The sequence below is a fragment of the Chanos chanos genome, chromosome 13 (genome assembly GCF_902362185.1).
Source record: "Chanos chanos chromosome 13, fChaCha1.1, whole genome shotgun sequence".
Classification (NCBI taxonomy): domain Eukaryota; kingdom Metazoa; phylum Chordata; class Actinopteri; order Gonorynchiformes; family Chanidae; genus Chanos; species Chanos chanos.
In genome coordinates, this window is record NC_044507.1 from 15,570,279 (window position 1) to 15,576,108 (window position 5,830).

Consider the following 5,830-nt stretch of genomic DNA (forward strand, 5'->3'; position numbering starts at 1 on the left):
TGTGTGTTAAGGGTTTGGAAAAAGGGGACAATTGGGAATGGATTATGATAGTGGTCTTCTAGTAAGGTTATAAGGCATGGGTGCTTAAGAGATGAGGTGAATTTACTTACAAAAAAAGTCCATCTTTTCTTTGATGCACCATGTTTCTGAAGTATCGGCATCTCTGAAGGATGTGTGTACACATAAAAATAGCATACACAAAAATTGTAAAAGAATAAAAATGGAAAAAAAAAAAATCTAAGACTGAAATAAGTCATTACCAGCTCCCTTGTATGCAAATAAAATGGGAAATTGGAACAAAGGATTGAAAAACTTATTTGCAATTTTTATTTTCAAAATGTTTATTTAGGTTTGCCCAATTGAACAGCTCAGCTCTCTCATGCACATGCTGTATTTTTTTTCTAACTTTTGATGTCCATTTCAAAGACCCTTAATATGATTTTTTTTTTCTTTTATGAGGAAATAAGCTAATCCTATCTCTGTAAAGATCATTTTGGACACTGCATGTCAGGTGACAGATGTTATTAAAGGTGCATGTAATACCTTTTTCACATTTTCCTTTATTCTCTTCAATACACTTGCCTTGGTACTAATTTCTGTATATACATATACACTGCGAGTTGAACTGGCCAAGTATGATCATGGTTGACTAGTCAGTAGAACTGATTTTTTTTTTTTTTTTTTAAGATTTTTGAATTATTGTTAGGAAAGGAAAACATATCTTCCCCCACCTTAATCCTATTAATGCTAAATTTAGCATTCCTGTTTTTATAATTAGGGTTTTGTTAGTGTTGAATTCAGCAAAGAGTAACTGTAAGGTCAAAAGGATAGCATAAATTCTCAGTTTGTGAGCGGGTGAGCATGATAAACACCTGGTGACATAACAGCCAGATTTTGTGACCATACATAATCTGTTGAACTGACTCCAGCATCCCCAGTGATTCAGTGAACTGAACTACTTCTGGGGCCCCTTTTCCAATCTATGTACTGAATATCCAGGCTGTTCTCAACATCACCCTGTCAGCTCCCTGAAGCACAGAGGAAAAGAACAAACATAGAGAGCAGTTTGACCCCTGATCTCTGTGGCAGGTAATTGAGCTGGAACCATTTTGCTCCCTTCCCAATTTAAGTGCTCTCTATATGAACAGGTGAAAGACTGAAATATTTATCAGACGCGCACAGATACCATTAAATATTCACAAGCCATTCTTTTTCACTGAAAATGCATTTTGCTCCCTGGGTTTGACATATTAATATTTATCAAGGCAGGTGGTCTCCTCAGTAAGGAAATCACATTGCTGCTTAAGATCAGTCAAATTGTATGATGATAATACTATAATGAAATCTAAAACTTAGCTCACTATTCCTCTAACCAATTACATACACATCGCCACGCAAAGTTGGCACACTCCCCCTGAACAGACAGGGGGTAAAAAAACCCAACTAAAACTAAACTAAAAGCACGATTTGCCACATCGTTCTTCCATAAACTAATCAAAGTGTAAAAATTGACTGATTTTACTTTGGCCAAGACATTAAATCTGCCATTACATGAAGTGTCCACCAGAGTGAGCAATACGTGTGAAAATGGTGCCTCTACACAGCCCCAGTTGCTATATAAATATCACAACAGAGTCAAAAGAATTACAAACCCTCACTCTAACACTTTGTGTTGCCAGATATTTGAAATTAAATGACTAAGTACAGTAGAAAGCCTGAGCTGATAGGCTCACATTAACCAAACACAATCTGTAAAAAGGCATGTAAAACTACACTAAATAAGAGCTTTGTGTCTGTATGTTGTTCAGCGTGCAACAGCCTTTTTGTTGTTGTGTATATGATAAAAAAAAATAAACAACACAAACCTGTTAGCGGGACGTCTGTTAATGAGATCTTTTTTGAATGAATGTGGAATTAAGGAATGTATTGGTCTTTTTGTGATTTTCAATAACATACAGGGAAAAAGAATGCATGCAAACTTCCAATAATACAGTATGGAGCAGAGCATGTGAGGGATTCTACAGTTTTCTCTCTCATAAACATTGACCACTTCTTGTTTGATCAAAGTCTCCTGGCACAGACCCAAGCATCTCATCATTTCAGTAATTACCAGCCCTCCAGAGTCAGAGGCTGTCAGTTCAGAGGCATGCATCCAGTGTTCACACTTTCAAGTCAGGGATTCTTGGCCAGGCTGAGTTTCTTGCCGCGTCAGGGAATGCCCAGCTAGTAGATTAGTACCGCCCCCACCTCCCCCACTCCTTGTCCCCATCTCTCTCTCTCTCTCTCTCCATCTGTCATCGGAGAGCAGGGCAATGTCTGAGATGATCACCAATGTGAACACTCTCCCAAGGACAGGCTGAAGTTTTTCTCATGCTTTGATGTGATTGGTGAGGATATCGGGCAGCTGCATTGCAGCAACACCAAGTCTGTCGTGACTCAAACAGTGTGGGAGGTGTGGGAGGGAAGAGAGAGGGAGAGAGGGGAGGGGGTTAGACAGAGGTAGATCCTTCAAGTCATTCAGGGTTCATATGAGTTATGAGGTTAAGTTATTTTAATCAAAATTGTTTTTATGGGGAAATTTTCATTCAACAATGCAGCATTGTCAAGAAGAGCTTGAACTAGGCTCTGTATACATGTGTTTGTGTGTGTGTGTGTGTGTGTGTGTGTGTGTGTGTGTGTGTGTGTGTGTGTGTTTGTGTGTGTATGTCTGTGTGTGAATGAAACCAGATAGTATGCTCCAGTGTGTCAGCATTTTTTAACAATGTTCATGCCTGACATCCACCTGCCAAAACGTACTTTTCCTCAGTTAAATCACTCACAGAGGAGAGAAAGAGCTGGGAGACCCTTGGGGCTGAGTCTGTCACTGGTCTGTGTAGTGCAACATGCACTCTCTCTCTTTTCTGCAACGCTCCAGGGAAGGAGACAGCAACTTGCTCCCCAGGGATGGAGTTGTTTCAGGCAGTCGTTTTTTCAGCGCACCAGACCAACTCTGGCACTGCGTGTTCTACCAGAGATAGAAAGAATATAAATAAATTCAGATGAAAATGCGGTGCAAAAGTCCAAATACAACTGGATTAAGGGAGTGGATGACTGACAGTGACCAAGGAAAGACATGTCCACATCAAATAACCATGATAGTGAAAGGCATACACACTGGACATGTGAAAAACAAAGCTAGCTAACAGAGCTTTTCTGCCATAAGTGCATCGACATACTTTGTTCCTGTGAATAAACTGAACACCAAGTTTTCCAAACACTTGTTTGACATGTAATATTTGTGTGATACTACAGAATTTTGCCATGCCAGTTTGACCCTTTGAAAACTTACCCCATGCTTTCAGTGAAGATTGACTGATTTACAGACTAAGGTAAACTATCACACACACTATCTTTCTCTCTCTCTCTCTCACACACACACACACACACACACACACACACACACACACACACACACACACACGAATTCATGTAACATATTATCTAGGTGTTGCTAAAATACAAAATTAAAATAAAAACGAAGACAAACGTAATCTTCCTTTACTATCAAATTACCACTGTATTGACTATCAGAGATTTGATAAATTAACGGATGACTTGGCAGGATCTACCTATGGCATATTCCGTTCTGGACAGGGTCATCGGGTGCACAGCTCTTTACTGAAATTTTGGGCAAATCAGCTTTTCTGATACTGCTGTCTGGCTCTGACAGTTAGCTACCCCGCCCAACAACGCCCCGAAATATACGTCATTATAACTGGAACCCTCACACCCCGTTGACAGAATGACGGTAACGAGCGTAATGTTAGAGAAAGGCAATGATGGGGGCGCGCTCGGACGCGCTCATTGCGGTGTAAGAAAAAAAGAACACCCCACCTCCTTCCGAATGCGTGCTCGCCACCCTCTTGTATTTCTCCTAAAAACGTGCACGTACCTCTGTATCCCCTCCTCTCCTTCATTATACTGACATAGCTCGCCTCACTCTTCGATACGCACAGACAAGTCGTCGGATCGCGTATTCTGAAATCCTGTAAGAAGAGGGTGGTTGCAGCTACGGCGTTGTTAAATGTGTCTAAACCGCTTTCACTGTCCTAGCTGCCTTCTTTAGCTGCTGACAGAACCGAAGAGAATGACCCAAGGGATGGTCAGTCAACAGGGATAAGATAATTATGACGTGAAATTGGTTTTGCCATTAATAAGGAGTGTAAGGGAACGTCCTGTTGAAGAAAGCCACTGATCTGCTCAAAGAAAATAAGGCGAGCATTAAGAAAAACAGTTTACCAGTCATCCCATGTCAATTCATTTGCGCCGGGGACTAAGAAGACACTTTTACATGGGACTCAGACAAAGCAGCGCGTAAAGGAGGGAAAGCTTTTAATTAGCATTCACTCTCCACGCGCCTACTGTCTGTAGACTGATGAGGAGAGGCGTGGTGTGGGAAAACTTCAGATTCCGGATATGAACTGAAGAAAGCAGACAACTCGCACTGTATAAAACACCCCATTAAACAAAGAAGCGGGACGTTTGCTGATAAGGATGCTCAAGAACATTTTGCAAAGTGGTCCTGGAGTACAGGAATAGCATATGGACACTCAAAATAAATAAAGAAAAATATTAAGGTCTTGGTATGTGACATTAAAGCAGTATACAAGGATGGATCTTCGGAGAACAAGTTTGTGGACACATGTGCCAAAGCAACTCGAGGTTCGCTGCGAGACCGCTGTTCTGGTTATTGACAACCTGCAATAGTTAATATACCTTGTGTTTCTCATTTTTAACTCCAGTATTCACGCCTGATCTGGAATCCAAGGGCTGGAGATCCGGAGTGGGAACTCAGGAAAGGTCGGGGCTCTTTTCAAGGGAATACTTCCGAACAGGCCCCTTCTGTGAATAAGGGGTAAGGGTAACGGGAGTTTCAACTGAATGTTGTTTACGCTTCTCATTTACGCAATATTAGTAATAATAAAGGCCACAGCGATGAAATCTACTGCACTATAAAGACCAGTGCGACGGCAGTTAGTTTGCAAAACAAGTCTGGCGGAAGGTTTATTTTTAGGAGACAGGACGAAGTTTGGTGTTCTACATAAATAATGTACAAAGCCAAAAGGTTTCAATGAATTACTATACAAGAGGCAAAGTTTAGACTCCCACATGATAACCCTATGAATTCTTTTTCTTCAGGGGGCGGAACTCTGTCTGGAACTGCTTGAATACTCTTTTTCTGCATATGGCTTTACTGAAAGGAAAACAGCTATAGTGCAATGTTGAGAAGACAGACGAGCAGAGACAGACCTTGGAATTCCTGGACTTTGAAAAAAAGTGACAGAGATGCTCTTTCATATACAACTTTTCGCTACAGTGTACGAGGGGAACATCTGACTGGTTTGTAAAGTTAGAGGGAAAAGGAAGATTAGCGGTTTAAACTTTTAAACCTCAAATCAAGTATATTTGAAATTCTTGGCATCGATTCAGAACGTTTTAGTGTCCCTGTAAGTGAGTAGAACTTCGTTAAGACAGCAGCTGGATGCGTTTGGTCGAACCTTGACGATCCTATTGCGTCAACACGGGAAAGCAAGTAGTGGAATGCGTGTATTGACGTCATGAGGTGGAATAACGAACTTTTAAAATGCTGGAACAGTCGAAATACATGAGTGTACTTCTCCAAAAGGACACATCAGTGTATTTTAAAAGAACATTTCTCTCCTGCTGCTCTTACAGTTAGAATTTTCATCGGATTATTTTACTCTGATTACTTTGAAGATTCCTTTTTGAACTTTTAATTTTTTTTATAAGTGGTTCCAGGCTAGACAAGCATCTGATTAAAACTTAGATC